This window comes from Taeniopygia guttata, chromosome 1 (assembly GCF_048771995.1).
Source record: "Taeniopygia guttata chromosome 1, bTaeGut7.mat, whole genome shotgun sequence".
Lineage (NCBI taxonomy): Eukaryota > Metazoa > Chordata > Aves > Passeriformes > Estrildidae > Taeniopygia > Taeniopygia guttata.
In genome coordinates, this window is record NC_133024.1 from 92501439 (window position 1) to 92515669 (window position 14231).

Sequence of the window (14231 nt, forward strand, 5' to 3'; positions counted from 1 at the left end):
CCAGTGTGGAATAGGATGCTTGCATTGAGTCAAGCCAAGGGTAGATGACATAAGTGCCTATGCTTGTCTTTGTGTTACATTTCTTGGATTTCAAGACCAGACAACTGGTGCAAACAGCTACAGCACACTGCTGTGGTCCATCACCCTCATCATGCATCACAAACCAGACCAGAAAAATTTACCTGCCATGCAGTCACTACATTACACGAATGGGTATGGCCACGCATGGCTTGGCACACCTACAAACAACCTGGCAGAATAACTGGCTTTGTCCCTTCAAAATAGACCAATGTTTTCCTTTCATCCTGTTTCCAGGGCACAGTATGTTCTGTGGTACTTGCTCTTGAATTGCTGACAAATTCAGTCCTAGTCACTGGAACTGAACTGACTTTTTTGAAGCCTATGGATTTTTCTTGTATTACAGTATTTAAAATAATAAGACCTAGCTAGTATAATGATGGCTTACTATATAAAACAGAAATGGAACACGTTCTTAGCTAATGAAAGTCCTCTGACTTAAGTTTTATTTTCTGTCTTTCTGTGGACACTACCTAGTTTACCCTCACTCTTTTCATCTGATAGACTGAAAGCTTTTGGAGAGTAGGGACTGCCATTTGTTGTATGTCTGTAAAGGACCTAGGCCACCAAAGCCCAAAGGTTTGAAGTGCAACTGAATTTCAATGTCCACATCAAATAATGAAGATCTTTGACTGCTCTTTCTAGCAGACACAACTTGCAGTAGCTGTATTTAATAATGAGAAGACTGTTTGAAAGTAGTGTCTTCCTTTCTTGGAAAATATATAAAGAACATAGTCAAAGCATCTCACTCTGCCCCCTTGCACTGTTGGGAACTAGATTAATTACTGATCAAGCAGTCAGGCCTACTGGAGCACAACTTCCCTTTGGCCCATGGAGAGCTTCAGCAGCAGCAGCGAATGCCACAGCCAGCGGGACGCTGCCCAGCTGCTGTGGGCTCTCCCTTTGCGTGCCCAGGATTCCTCTTTCTGTAACAACTGCACGGTTCCACTAATCCAGTGCCTTTAATAAAGCTTTGTAAGGGAAATGTAACATCAATCTCAGACATTCTGTTTGACTAAAAGTTGAGGAAATATGATGGTGGGACATCGCCATCATATACTCACCAATGCAGAAACTACCAGTCCTGTACCAAGGAAAAAAATTGCACTGTTTTTGGAGGAAACAAACAAAAAATCCCTCAGGATTCTGGAAGGAAATAGCTGCAGCAACTGGGTATTAATGCACACATAAAATGAAAAAGCCTAATTAGTAATTACACCAAAAGATGAAACACACAAAAATTTTACCCTGTGGATGAAAGTCACCATGAGCCAGCCTTAACTCACTGAGATAGAATTCCTTATCCTGATGAACACTTTTGGCCTCAAGGTACCAGCTGTCTATTAAACTGCCCTGCAGGTCCTGTGTGCCGTTTGTACACACATTTCCTTTCACAGAGGGAGAAAGTGTATGTCTGGAAATACAGAAAAAGATTATTAGATACCAAAATCTCAGCTGATACAGATTTGGAATAAAACTACTGATGGCTGTTACCATCCACTTACACCTCTGCATGTTAAGGTATAGTCACCATCATGGCTAGGGTCTCTTTACTCGTAGTGCTCATATTAAAGCCCAGCTGGAGCTAACATTCAGGAGTAGTTTCAAGCCATTTCTATCAGGAAGGAGGGGTTAGTTAAAGGCAGAAGACCTCCTGTGAGAGTGCTAGAGAAATGTCCCAGGCAAAGGAAGCCAAACTTGGCAGGGTCTGTGCCCATACTATTGGTCCAGAGCAGACCCTGAAGAAAATTAGCCAGCCAGCAATGCCTTATTTACCCCCCTGTCCCTCTTCACAAGGAACTACTTCTCCAATGCTGGTAGGGATACTGAATTCATTAGCATATATGTGGTGTGAACAATCAGGAGACTTGAACCTGGGGCTAAAGTGAGAGCCAAATTATTTGATGCTAAAACACACTCAGTGAGGAATAGTGAAAGGGCTCGAGGAAGTACCGGGCCACTTGACATCAAAAACAGTATCTGTGGTAGGAAGTAGAAGCAGAGCAGAGTAGCTTGCAGTGTTTTTATATCCTTTCCTTTATATGGCTCTGTTGGCACACTGGGATGTAGACGAGCATGTCCTGCTGGGAAAGGAAGAGATGTGACAGGACTGAGGAATGGTGAGCCCAGGGCACGATCTCGCATGCTGAAGTGGCTCTGGCTGTTTTGCATTAAACGCACATGGCCATGCTAGCAAGCACACAGCAGCTCTGCCTATGGATGAACCATTTTCTTTTACAAAGACAAACAAGCAAAAGATTAGTTTAAAAGCCTGCTACAACTGTTGCACAATAAAAACAAGTAACAAGCTTTTAGGCTTAATTGCTTCATCAGTTCAGTCAGGGAATAAGGTATTCTGAGCCTGAGAGCTTGTCTGCTTCTTTTCCAGTTACATCCATTTAACTAACAAACAGATCTCTCTCCAGATCTTATTTATATTATTCCAGAGCGCATACAAAGCTCCCCATCTTCCAAAACATTAGAAGTCTAGCATTTAAAGAGAGAAGATTATTAAGTTTTAATTCTGCAAAACATGAACTTCCTTCCATTATTAAGAATTAGTCAAATTTATCAATCTCTGGCAAGAACAAGTTTGCTCATCAAAACTGAGACAACACTTGAGAGACTTTCTCTGAAGAGAAAACTGTTATGGACACCTGGTTGATTGGCCAGGATATTTTCCACCAGGTTCTCTGCTCAACCGAAACACTGCATAGATAATCTGGAAACAAGCTACCAAGAACACCTTTATCCTTGTAAGGCCACACTACATTTCAGAGCAGCCTTATGGCTGCTCCAAGTTGCACCTTATCAGTGCTTATAAAAAAGCTGCCTTGGCTATAAACTGCATGAGCACACAGCCAGTAAACCCTGGCTACACTCTGAGTGAGTCCTCCTTTTCATCCTCTGAAGGCCAAAGATGAATGTGGTATAACAAGATTCAAGAATGCCTTCTCCACTAGGTAATATCAGAGCAGAATTTGATCCTACAGATGCACATGCTAAAGTCAGTCATTCGGAATTCAAAAACTGATTACAACTTTTTTTGGAAAGTACTTGACACATTTTGTCTTTGCCATCATGTAGAAGTACTACTATTTCCTTATAGACATTGTCTACACAACATTGTCACAGAAATAAAGCTTTATATAAATGCTAGAAGTTCTGTTTTCCTTAAAGGTGAATTTTCCATAAAAAGTCTTGCTCCAGCACAAATTGCAAAATTTGAGAAAAGCTTATGAGTAATTAGATTGGGGTGTTAAGTCATTAATGTTCCTTAAATAAAACTCCTAATTAGGACACACCACATATTTATCTGCAATCTAGATCTGACAAACAGCAAAAACTTTTCTTTTCTAGCTGATATCCAGGACACTGCCAAGGAAATACTAGGCATTCATAGTACTCCCTTCAGGAAGGCTCATTTGACTTGCACAATTACAGGCAAGGATGCCTGTGCCCCTCCACTTTGATACCAAAGCAGACTGGCATAGTAGAGAGAGTCATGGCTGTAAATTCAGATACCTACCTCCAGAAGGGTATTCATCTCTCTCTTTTGATGACACAGGAGGTCTGGGCACTTGCTCAGATTAAGCGTTTGTGATGGATTTTAGCTGCTGATACCATAAAAATGTAAATCTCTCAATAAAATCCCACCTTCAACATAGAATTTCTCAGACTCTAAGATAAATGCAGCTGGATAGATGCTTTTGTTTTATTACACCTAATAAAACACCACCTGACACAAATGCATCTCAACTGAGAATTGATCCACAATAAACTACTGCAATACAAACAGCAACAGTTACAACTTTTTTACAGCCCCTTTACACCAAAGGTACTTAACTGCTTCAAAACAAACCCCACAATCACACTGACATTCCACACATCCCGCAGGCAGTCTTTCCAAACATTTTGTACCTTGTTCGAATTTCAAAACACAATAATCTATTTTCTCAAAAAAGCAGTTGCACAGATTTCTAGGTATCAGAACCTTTTTTTTTTAAGGTTTACACCAGTTTATTTCAAGTCCACTGAATATCATTTCATGTGAACACAGAATTTCTATTTGCAAGAAACATTTCACCCCCAGTTTGACCCTGACCATCCTAAAAACTAATATGTCTTCTGAACCACAAGCAGTACCTTTCAGTTACCCGGATTTTACTGTCTGAAGTGGTTTTGTTGTATGCTCGTGCTGCAGCTGCAGAACTTTTTCTCTCAGCAACTCACTTGAGAGGGACTTAAGCCTAGAAGCACCAGAAAAATTAGCATGGCAACCATAGTGCCAGTGAGGCTTTATTGTTGAGATTGTTTAATTAAATTTTAGTCCAACTTTATGTAACACCACAGTAACTAGCCCATTAAAAAGATTCATATTTGCTATATCCTTAGAAAAAAAATCTCAGCCATCTCTTCCTACAGCACAATGCAGACAACTAATTTTTTATAATATTTTTCTGCTACTGCAACTTACAATAAACTCAGTTGTTTTCCAGTGGATACATTCAACCCTTCGTATTAAAATATTCATTCAGACTGATGGAGATGTTCTGACTGAAAACTTGAGTGTTTTTTTCAGAAATAACAAGCTTTGCTGAAACAAAAGCCTTTCTGCAAATGGTATTGCAAATCTAGTATGCAATTTTGGGGGAAAATGTAATGATCACAAATTTCAGCTACATTACTCAGTAACTGAGTCTTCACAATGTCACCATCAAGACCTGAAGCCAGGTCCAACACTTCAGGTTATACACTTTGCTTTTATGATTCCAAATATTTCTGGAAAGAGAAAAATCTTTCCCTGACCAAATGGATATAATGTTTGCATTAACATTTCCAGGAATTAGAGAGTGTTATTTTAAAGTGAAACATTTAGAATGAACAAAAGCTAAAATCCATTTTCCAACCCTCCTCTTCTACATGTGTAATGAGACGTGCCAGGAATATACATACTAACAGCCATGAATTAGAACATGATTTATTAACAACTGCTCCACAAAAAGGCTGTGTGAATAGTTCTATATATACATAAATATTAATATTTATTTTGATTGTTGTGAAATGTCTCAAAAAAGCTAAATTAATTAACAGCTATGCTTGGCACCACATGAAACACACACCTTAAGGAAGATTAACAAATCTAAGAGCAAAGGTTAGAGTTAGATGCCTGCCAGGATGGCTTTTTCATCATATTGAGCAAAAAAAATATTTGTCACCTTTTTCAGAAAGATGCAAAAAACTGTAATTCACGTGAATTACACAGTTGTAAACCAGCAGGTCTGTCCCAACAAATGGCAAGTATCTTTAGCAGCTGCTGCTGTTGCCAATATGCGATAACACAATACACACAGGTACCAGCAGCTGCATCCCCAGCTATTGCTAATTTTGTGCAGGATTATATAATTTTTCTATGTTTGCTAGCTACAATTATTTTAATAACAGTCAGCAGCAGAAAGAAGGTGAGGTGGAAAAAACACAAAGAATGTGCAAGTGAAGTTTGCTAGACTGTGATCAGAAAGACATCAATAAGCCAACACAGAGGATTGAAATGTTACTGACAGACTATACAGAGTGGACCATGCTGCTTTTTTGGGGTTGAGTTTCTTTGTTGTTGGTATTGTTCGGTTTTTGTTATGTTTTGTTGGGGTTAAGTCAGATGAGAAACTAGATATTTTGACACTTTTTTATAGAACTGGACAAAGAAATCATGTTCACAAAAATCTGAACAAAAGCAGTATTTACATTGGAAGAATATTTTCTGTTGTATCTCACAATTGAACAAAAAACCCTTTTCTGTGTATATGTATATTGAAAATGCATTTTCAAGAAATCAGCCTGAAGTAACTTGTTGGTTAGCAAAATTGTGTGAGACAGAAGAGGCTGGTGTTCAAATCTGTAATTAATTGCAATTGAAGTGTCCCATTTATAATGGCCACTTACCTTATGTTCACTTTGTCAGAGTTCCCATATCTAAGGTAAGAAATCATTCCCTTCCAAAAGAGTAAAAATGTGGTTGAAGCTGCTGTTCTGTCATTTCATGACAAAAATATTTTAAGGCAGCTTTAACCTAGATGCCCATTTTCCTTGATATGAGGCCTTGCATAAGCATGGTATTTTATAGATACCTTCAAGCAGGGATCTGAATTTAGCACTAAGATCTTGTTTACAGAGGTGAATGCCAAATGCTTTTCATCTCATTATGCTGATTTGAAATAACAGTACTACTTAAAAGTAACATAATAGCAACATAAAATGCAAGAGCTCTTTCAAAGCAGTGCAATAACCCATGATGGTCAGTTGCCTCAACCAGCACTACAAATCCCAAGCAAATTAAGCTCCATTGAATTCCTACTGTACAATTACAGAATATATGATGCCTCGTGTAAACATGTTCAAATAACTGTACACTTCCAGCTGGAATTATTTAGATCTCCCATTTCAAAACATTTCAATGTTTATTCTTGTTACACATTAAATGCGTTCTGCATACTATACAACAAACATTATTGCTAATACTTAGAAAATTATTCCATAATCAGGAAAGATTCAATTCATAATGAAAACTTATTATAACAGAGACAAAACATATAAAGCCAGTTGCTGCCTGGAAACTAAGCTCTGGCCTAACCTATGTAATATTAGACAATTGGCTTCCTCTCTGTACCTTCCTCTTACAAATTGCTTGCTGTACCTGTGTCATCTTTTGAGGCCAAGGACTGGCTTTCTCTTTGTGTAATGTGATTTGCAGCTGGGATTTCCGAATGCTGCCACAACACAAAATTACTGCAATGGTTCAGAGCTCTGCTCTACCAATCGCCTTAATCCCAGTCTTTATTGGTACTTTCAATGGCACCCCTGCTGTTACTGAACAATAGCCCACTCAAGAGAACTTGTCCCATCACTTTGAATCTACTGTAAACACACACACATAGATACATGTACTACTTACATAACATGCTTTTATTATTCCTTTTAGTTTTTTAACCTCGGGCACATCTCAGATGCTGGCAATGGAATCTAGAACGTTTTTACACTCACAACATCATTCCCAAAGCAAAACACCACCTAAATAGGGCTACTACCTCAGCACTGCCCCCTCATTTTTAGTGTAACGTACTGATAAAAGCGATATCAGGATTATAAGTGGAATTTATAGAAGAATAGAAAGCTCAGCAGGAGAATAGTCTCTTATAAAGTTGTGGGAACAGAAGTCGAGAGAAAACACGATTTGCCTGAGATTCTGCACAGGAACAACCCACAGCAGGAGACAAAAGTTCCGAAACTCACTGTGCAAATACCTAAATTGCATCATACCTCTCCTCCTGAAGCATACGGGATTACCCTGACACGCTATTCGCTATCTTGCCAAAGGGAAGGAAAAGTCATTTTTCCCGGAGCGTTCCTCCAGATCAGGATCCCACTGCCAGCAACCGCAGCCCTGGGGTAAAGCCAGGGCTGCTGGTGTCCAACCTCGTAGCCGCAAGTTTCCAGAGGCGAAACCCGGGAGCAGGAAGAGATCCAGCCTGGCAAGGACAGGGTCAGGGGTGAGGAGCCACCTGAGGGGAGCTGGTGCTGCAAACCAGCCTGACGCTAGCATTGCTCTGAAGTCCTGTCACCCATTCGGGAGGCACACTCCCACAAAAGATTGGGATTTAACCGACTGACACTACCAATGAAAGAAAATGTTTATCAGAAAATCGCCATCCAGCTGCCTGTCAGCTCAGATTTCCACCAGCGGAGCGGCAGGATCGCGACAGCCTCTGCGCCCCAGCCGGGGGCTCGGGAAGGGCAGCGGCGTGTCCACAAAGGGGCTGGTTTAAAGCAAAGTGTCCATCTGACGGAGCCTGGGCTAGTTCCCTGCCCGCAGCACACAATGAGCCGGGCTGAGCCCCGCACCGCCCTGACCCCGAGCTACCCTGGCCCGCTCCCCACCGGCAGCGCGGGTGGCTCCTGCCGCCCCCGGCGGAGCCACCGGCAGGGCACGGACACACGGACAAAAACGAACGCAGAACAGATGAGAAAGCACACACACCACCACCCTCTTCTCTCCCCTAATACTCACAAGAGATCACCAAGCAAATCCGTCCGCAAAAGGCGCCCCCTCACCAGCCCGCTCCCGGCACGGGAGACCGGCGGGCATCCCCCGCTGCGGTGCGCGCCCGCCGGCCCCCGCCGCCCTCCTCCCTCCGTCCCTACCGAGGGTGTCTCTCACCTCGGGGGGACGAGGCCGGGCTGAGCTGCCGCCTCTCTGCCGGTGCCAGGCAGCGGCTGTGCGAGGCACACTTCCACTTTCTCTGGGGGTCTGTCTCTGCCGTGCCGTGCCGAGCAGAGCCGTGCGGGGCCGCGCCGCCTCTGCCTCCCCCGGCACTCCTCCGCCCGCCCCTCGCCACCGCCTCCCCGGAATGCGATGCGAGGCGAAGCGGAGCGAAGGGAGGGATGCGGAGGGACGCGAAGCGGTCCCAGCTGCCGGGGGCGGCTCTCCCGGCACCGCCCCGCCGTTACCTGCCGGGGCAGCCCGGGGGCGGCGGGGCGGGTCAGAGGTGACAAGAGACACCCCACACGCCAGCAGTCACCCCGCCGAACCCCTCTTGCGTCCCTCTGCCTCCCTTTGCAGTACTCACCTGCCGTGCTCGGAGCTCACTCGGCCCCGCGGGGCACGCCGCAAAGGGCTGATGCTTTTTCGGGCTTTAACATGCTTTGTTCGCCCCTCTCCTTCGGTAAGCTGCTCGAAGGAAGAGGTCCGGGAAGGCTGTGTGTGTGGGAGCAGTCTACATGTACTTCGACACAACAAAGACCCACTTGATTCCCTACTGGCACCTAATGCCCAACAAAAGAGAAGCGATGGGAATGTCATAATTATCACCCTGTGAAATGGATGCAAAATCAACACTTCTTATGAGGTTGTACTTACAGAACAAAGGGCAGCTTGGATGAGTCTGCTTCTGTCCTGGTACTATAAGCAGCTTGCTCACACCCTACTGTTTTAGAGCTGTGTTTCCTGGCACTGTAGGTAGAAATCTTACAAAAACATAAAGGCAGGGGAGTTACAAGTCACAGTGACAGTCTTTTCCCACCTTATTGAGTAAGGAGACTGGCTAATAAGGTATTTTGCCCACAGAGGAGAACCCTGCCTAACTTCTAGCTAAAGTGCAATGGAGGCTTAACAGGAAGCATCCTAGCAAAGTCCTCACTAGATACTGCCCTACACAACACACACTATGTAGTCTTCCACTACATCCTCCCAATAGGAGCCATCTTTTCTGTCCTAGCAGGATTCACCCAGTGATTTCCTCTGTTTGCAGGGCATAGCCGACACCCCACATAGGCCAAAACTTACTTCAGGGTTGTATTTACAGAAGAAAGCACTATCTGCTCCCACAACCCTTTCTAGACCTAGCTGACACATCAGTGATACACAGAATATCCTCATAGCCACACACTATAAAATGCTACAGAATATAAATTCCTATATATTAGATTACCCTTCACTTGGTCTTGAATGGTCCCTGCTTACCTGATAATGGCACCTGCACTGCTGACTCAAGTTTGGTTTTATGGGATATAAGTAGTTGTCCCTCATTTAAAGCTCAATTGTGATCCACACGTAAATAGTCCACATCTGAAACACACTCAAGGTTTTCCAGAGAAACTCAAGCTATGAATCATGGATCTGATCACAGCTATCTTCACAAGAAATTATAGGGACCTGGTATGCAACTGAACAGTTAGTGTCCCTGTAGCCAGATTAGATACAGGCAGCAGGGGGTGTGGAGAGCAGTCTTGAGGGCATAGCACACACTTCCCTACATCTAGAAGCTGAACCAGTACACAAGAGTAAAGAAGCTATGAGGATTGAAAGAAAGGAGAGCCTAGTCTTTGTGATTGTGTAATCAATTAGGAAATATCCTCCCAGAACAGTTTTTATGCTGGTATTGCGCATTATAGGTATCAGAATTTAGCCTTTCATTCAGACTCCTGCAGGTTAAATCCTGAATGATATATTCTTGTTCCTTGACTTTGAATTCTGGCTGCCTTGTGTCTGTAGCACTTTCTTCACAAGTGGACTGAAACCCACTGAGGCTAAGGAAGGCCTTCAATGGCTCTTTGCTTGTTTATCAAGCCCTCTAAATAATCAATGGTTATGCAAAAGGAAGGCAATTTCTTTCTTGTGCTCTGTAAGCAACTTTCACGTACAAGATCTGTCATCTCCTATTGATTTTAACTCAGTACAGAAAGACCAATGTCTCAGGCAGAAAGGATCTCCTAGATTTGTGATGTCTATTTTTTTTCCTTTGACTTTTTCTGTAATGCAGATTTATTTTAGAGCCACCTTCTCCGTTTGAGGGACTAGGGGTTAAACATCTAAAATGCAGATGAAGCAATGATTGTGTAAAATACCTTAGCAAAGTACTTTAAAGCCAGTATTTAATGTCAAAGTGAAATTGTTGCCAGTAGTACTGAGGTAATCCCCATTATTGCAAACATTTACATCCAAAAGTTTATTTACTAAGCCAATTGTTTCAAATTGTTGAAGTATGTCATATGAGACAAACCATAGAGAAAAATCCCCACAAACTGAAAGACTTTCTCAAAAATGAAAGCTGAAAAAGTTACAAAATAATAACTCTGTATCTAGAAATGAACAAGCAATTCATTTTTTGTTCTTGGAAGAAGAGAAAGGGGTGCACGGGAATAAAAAAATGTTTATGTCTTAGTGTTTGCTGGTGCCTCCTTCACTTAAAAGAAAGATATTTAGATGCCACAGGAGACTCCAGCACTAAAGTAGTTTGCTGTTTCCCCTGAAGGTGTACATTTACAATGCAGCTAAACTGGTTTGGGAGCTATTTGTTGTCCTAAAGGTGGCAGTCCTACTCCTAATGCTTCCTCTGCTGGAGCAATTTGAAGAAAGCTACCCATTTCTCCATAGCTAGTTTAGATGCTTGAAAATGTTCTCTGAGGGTCACTGCTGGGTAGATGAGAGGGAAGCAGAGAGCAAGTAGCTGTAGGGTCAGCAAAATGAGGTGGGGATTGCCCTGGGCTGCCTGCTGCAGTCCCCCAGTTTGACTGAGCTGTCTTGTGAAATTCACCTTCATAGGAGGAGCTCAGAAAAAAGACTGTACATTAAATCTGCTCTTCCTATGCTATTATTTTACATAATTCTGTATCAATGAGCTGCTAAAGATAAAGACAGATTCTGTTCCTCTGTGGTTAGGGCACACTGTCAGGCCGAGGGAAGACCTCACTTCTGGTGCTTCCTTGAATAATGATTCTAGATAATCAAACAAGGCATCAAACCAAAGTTGTTCTATTTTACCAATGTCCTCAGTCATTCCTCCTGCATCAAATCCTCTAGCTCCAAATTCCAGTGCCACGTAGAAATACATGCCCAACTCTCAACACATGGGCACTGATAGCATTTGCATCACAACATAATTCCAGCAGCAGTGCTGCTCTGTGTGGTTCCTGTACCCAAGCTACTACTGCTGGCTCTGCAGGACAAAAAACTCTGCCGGGTAGACGTACTGTTTCCCAGCAGGAAAACCATATGAAAATATAATTCTAACAGTTAACAAAATATTGGATTATTCCACTAAACTGGCAACATTTCATTAAAATAGCAATATTGAATCTCTTTCCAAAGCTGATTCTTCTTCTATTAGAAGACCTCAAAGGTCAGTTTATCATCTAATGCATATAAAGCTTCGCAGTTTTTTACTTTTCATTAGTTTGCTGACATAGAAACATGCACAACTCTTTTTTTTTTTTTTTTTTGTAAATTAGACAGGAAGGCAATAAAATTAGAATGAAAGCAATAAAAATTCCCTACATCAATATTTGAATTTCATTATATTCACTGTAAAAATAATTTGACAGATTAAAAAGCCCCAAAATTTGGATAAAATCTTTGTAAGGGTGAGCTAACCATCCACTTGTGTTAACTACATCTATTCAAACTCCAATATGAGCAGAAAGTTACTTAAGTATCATTTCCAATTTTTGTGTATGCTACAAAGCATGATATTGCAGTTCATTTATTCATTCTTGTATTGATATTTATGAATCTAAATTGCTGTCACATTTGACACTACCCTTCAAACAAATCATCGCTCCTTGCTTCTCCCCTAGAGCATTGCCATTATATATCATCAGGGGATGAAATTCTGAATCAGAAGGAATTTCAAGTAGTTTGAAATAATCAGTTCATATCTGTAAGCTACTGTTGGTAGAAATTCTAGTGTGGGTCCACACAGTATTTTTACAAGTAATAACCTAGAGTGATTTCATAACAAAACATGGTCATTCCTACAGCACAAGCTTTACCAAAATGCCAAGCATGCCATGGGAATAACATGGATAAGAGCAGCATTCCTTCTGCAGCTCAGAAATTCATAGGAAATTGTTTCATAGGAAATTGAACTGAACCTCTGTGGTTGTTTTGAAGCTGCCTTCTTATTTTCAACTGGATTGTCTTTCACTTTTCCACCTTTTTTAAGTAAATTATATTTTCAGCAGGTCAGTTCAAATTAAAGATCATGCTAACTTCTCATTTTCCCTCAAGATATATTCAACTTGTGAATGTCTCATCCCTGCAAGTATTCAAGGCCACACTGGGTGGAGCTCTGAGTAACCTGGTCTAATGGAAGGTACCCTTACCCATGGCAGGAGGCTTGGAGCTGGAAGATTTTTAAGGACCCTTCCAACACAAGCCATTCTATGATTTTATTAGATTTAATGATTTTCACCAGAAATATAATTTTAACTATGTACCTTGGAGAGAACAGAGGCAGGACACCGTCTCTGCTTGCCCCATGCAGATACAACACACGCTCTATAGCAGTGTTGGTTGCATTTTAGTGGAGTAGTCAGTTGTAGAACAAAAACACCTCTAGTTTGACAGCTAAAAGCTTAGGTAGGAGGTGTGAATCATTGCCTGAAAGCTGGGAGACACTTGTTCATGCAAATTGCACGAGGTGAAATGAGGACAGTAAAAGGTTTCTAGGCAGCCGGAACCAAAGTGGTCTCAGAAAGGAAAAGTGGGCAAGAGAAGATTTGATTGAGGGAAAGGGAGAACGCATATTTTTAATCAAGTCAAACCTACCTAATTTATTAGCTTTGAATGCATTCCAGTTTTGTTGCATGAACACAAATGGACAGATTATGTCAAAGAAAATAAATGGACAGATAAGTAAACAATCTACTGTGGCTACAGACATGGCAGGTGATGCAAAAACATGAAGTGACAAGAAGAAAGTGACCTAGAATATACACAAAGGATAAATCTATTGCTTGTTGTAGAACACCCACATTAAATACCACTATCTTTAAAGGAGAGGTCATGTAGGGTAAGAGAAACATCAGAAAAAGTGAAAGGGGAACAGAGAAAGGAACCAGAGTTCCTTTCTGGAATGAGAAGGATCATCCTGTCAGAACAGAGAAGATCTTTATTTACACATAACCAATACACAACAGCCAGACTTGCTTCTATTGAATAAATATCTTTGCTGCAGTCTTCTACCAAGGTTAATGAAACATTATGAAAGTTAGTCAAGGAGGAAAAATTTTGTATCTGTGAGGTGTGTATGAATTTCACAGTATTTTTGTGCCTGTCATTTCAAATTATACTCATCTGTGCTTATTTGTTATTTCAGATAAGACAATAACCTGGGTGTGTTGCTTTCTGGCTCCAGCTCTACTATCTAAATTCATCAATAAGGACTAGTTTTTCAGTTTAGATTTCTATATCTTAACCTGGAGAGTAATATCACACTTTCCATGCTGACAGTGAGCTAATTACAGTAGAGAGAATGGCATTTTAAAACTGGTAAAAATTAAAAAGTGTCAAAGTTTATCTTACATTTCATATTATTCACTTTGAATAATAATGCAAAGCACAGCACAAAAACACAACACTTTTGCTGTGGATTTTCTCTGTATCTTGATCTATTCTGCAGAGTGAATCAGACACTAAGCTTGACCAAGACATCAATTTCTATTAATGAGTTTGCATTAATCAAGGAACACAGTATTTTAATACGACACATATCTTTTTGACAATTAGTTTGGGGAAGTACAAGATTTGAAATACTGGAGCAGCTACTAACCTCTGAATAGCACCACTGCTGATCTGAATTAATGACTCCATAAAGGCC

The 14231-nt window shown here is 41.4% G+C and overlaps 1 protein-coding gene across 4 annotated transcripts in view; it reads right to left on the bottom strand.

Annotated features, from left to right (window-relative positions):
- The window catches only part of MYO16 (myosin XVI), a 356263-nt gene extending 347405 nt beyond the window's left edge, over positions 1–8858 (bottom strand). The window contains exon 1 of one of the 4 annotated variants that reach the window (XM_072933685.1): positions 8703–8858. The gene's annotated coding sequence lies outside the window, so the exon portion shown is untranslated. The other 3 variants (XM_030280401.4, XM_030280392.4, XM_072933684.1) reach the window with 3 other exon arrangements.
- Between the last annotated feature and the right edge of the window lie 5373 nt (positions 8859–14231).